Raw genomic sequence first — 2263 nt, forward strand, 5'->3', positions numbered from 1 at the left:
ACCCAGGCTGAAGTGCAGCGGCGTGATCTTGAATCACTCCAGCCTCTGTCTCCTGGGTTCAAGTGATCCTATTGTATCAGCCTCCTGAGTAGCTGGGACTACAAGTGCCTGCCACTACACCTGGCTAATTTTCGTATTTTTAGTAGAGACAAGGTTTTGCCATGCAGCCCAGGCTGGTGTCAAACTCCTGGGCTCAAGCAATCTACCTGCCTCGGCCTCTCAAAGTGCTGGGATTATAGGTGTGAACCACCATGCCTGGCCCGCCTCTGAGTTCCTGTTTTTCCAGCTCTAGGTCATTTTTTTTTTTGAGACAGGGTCTCGCTCTGTCACCCAGGCTGGAGTGCAGTGGCTCAATCTCAGTTCACTGCAACCTCCGCCTCCTGGGCTCAAGTGATTCTCTTGCCTCAGCTTCCCGAGTAGCTGAGACTACAGGCGTCTACCACCACGCCTGGCTAATTTTTGTATTTTTTAGTAGAGTCGAAGTTTCACCATGTTTGCCAGGCTGGTCTCAAACTGCTGACCTCAAGTGATCCACCCCGCTCAGCCTCTGAAAGTGCTGGGATTATAGGCATGAGCCACCGCTCCTGGCCTCTAGGTCATCTCTCTCTGCCTGTATTCCTCTCAATTGCTGAATCCCAGGTTAAGATTTTTGTTGGGGGATGACTGGGAGTTATATACAGGATGGAGGGTCAGGCAGTCTTGCTGTCCGAGCTTGGCTTAGCCTCTTCTGGTCATCTGACCTCTGGTGATTCATTTCTCCCAGCCTCAATTTCCCCACCTGTAGCATGGAGCATCTAAGAAGACACATCTCAAGAGAATGAAATGATGTTATTCTATTAATCACTTGGACCTGAAGCCGGGTCCAGGGTAAGAGCTCAATAAATATTTATCTATTTTTGTGGTAAAATACACATACTATAAAATGTACCATTTTTCCCATTGCATGATTCTTAATTCATTTTTTCCATTTTAAGGTACTTAATTCAGTGGCATTAAGTACATTCACAGAAGAAGCCAGACACAAAGACCATATATTGTATTATCCTAATTATGTGAAATATTCAGAATAGGCAAATCCAGCCAGGCACGGTGGCTCATGCCTGTAATCCCAGCATTTTGGGAGGCTGAGGTAGGTGGATCACTTGAGGCCAGGAGTTTGATACCAGCCTGGCCAACATGGTGAAACTCTATCTCTACTAAAAATACAAAAATTAGCTGGGTGTGGAGGCATGTGGCTGTAATCCCAGGTACTCAGGAGGCCGAGGCAGGAGAATCACTTGAACCTGAGAGGTGGAGGTTGCAGTGAGCTGAGATCGCAGCACTGCACTCCAGCCTGGCAGCCTGGGCAACAGAGTGAGACTCTGGCTCAAAAAAAAAAAAAAAAAAAAGAAAAGAAAAGGCAAATCCGTAGAGACAGAAAACATAGTGGCTGCAGGGGCTGGGGTGAGGGGTGCTGTGTGGTTGAATGGGGAGTGACTGCTTAATGAATATGGGGTTTCCTTTGGGATGACGAAAATGTTCTGGAGCAATATAGTGACCTAACAATTCTGCTCTGAAGTATATGCCGCAAAGAACGGAAAGCAGGTGTTCAGACAAAAACTTGTACGCTCAAATTTATAGCAGGATGATTCACAATGGCCAAAAGATGAAGCAATTCAAATGTCTGTCTACAGAAACAAATGTGGTCTACCCATGCAAGGGACTATTACTCAGCTATGAAAAGGAAGAAGCACTGATAAACACGACTTGGATGAGCCTTGAAATCATCATGCTAAACATTTATCTTTTTTTTTTTTTGAGACAGAGTCTCACTCTGTCACCAGGCTAGAGTGCAGTGGCACGATCTCGGCTCACTGCAACCTCCACTTCCCAGGTTCAAGCAATTCTCCTGCCTCAGTCTCCCAAGTAGCTGGGACTACAGGCATGCACCACCATGCCCAGCTAATTTTTGTGTTTTTTAGTGGAGACGGGGTTTCACCATGTTGGCCAGGATGGTCTCCATCTCTTGACTTCGTGATCCACCTGCCTCAACCTCCCAAAGTGCTGGGATTACAGGAGTGAGCCACCACGCCCGGCTGCTAAACATTTATCTTAACCTATTATTATTTCTATTATTTTGAGATGGAGTCTTGCTCTGTTGCCCAGGCTGGAGTGCAGTGGCGCAATCTCTGCTCACTGCAACCTCTGCCTCCCGGGTTCAAGTGATTCTCCTGCCTCAGTCTCCCGAGTAGCTGGGATTACAGATGCGTGCCACCATGCCCAG

This window comes from Pongo abelii, chromosome 20 (assembly GCF_028885655.2).
Source record: "Pongo abelii isolate AG06213 chromosome 20, NHGRI_mPonAbe1-v2.0_pri, whole genome shotgun sequence".
Lineage (NCBI taxonomy): Eukaryota > Metazoa > Chordata > Mammalia > Primates > Hominidae > Pongo > Pongo abelii.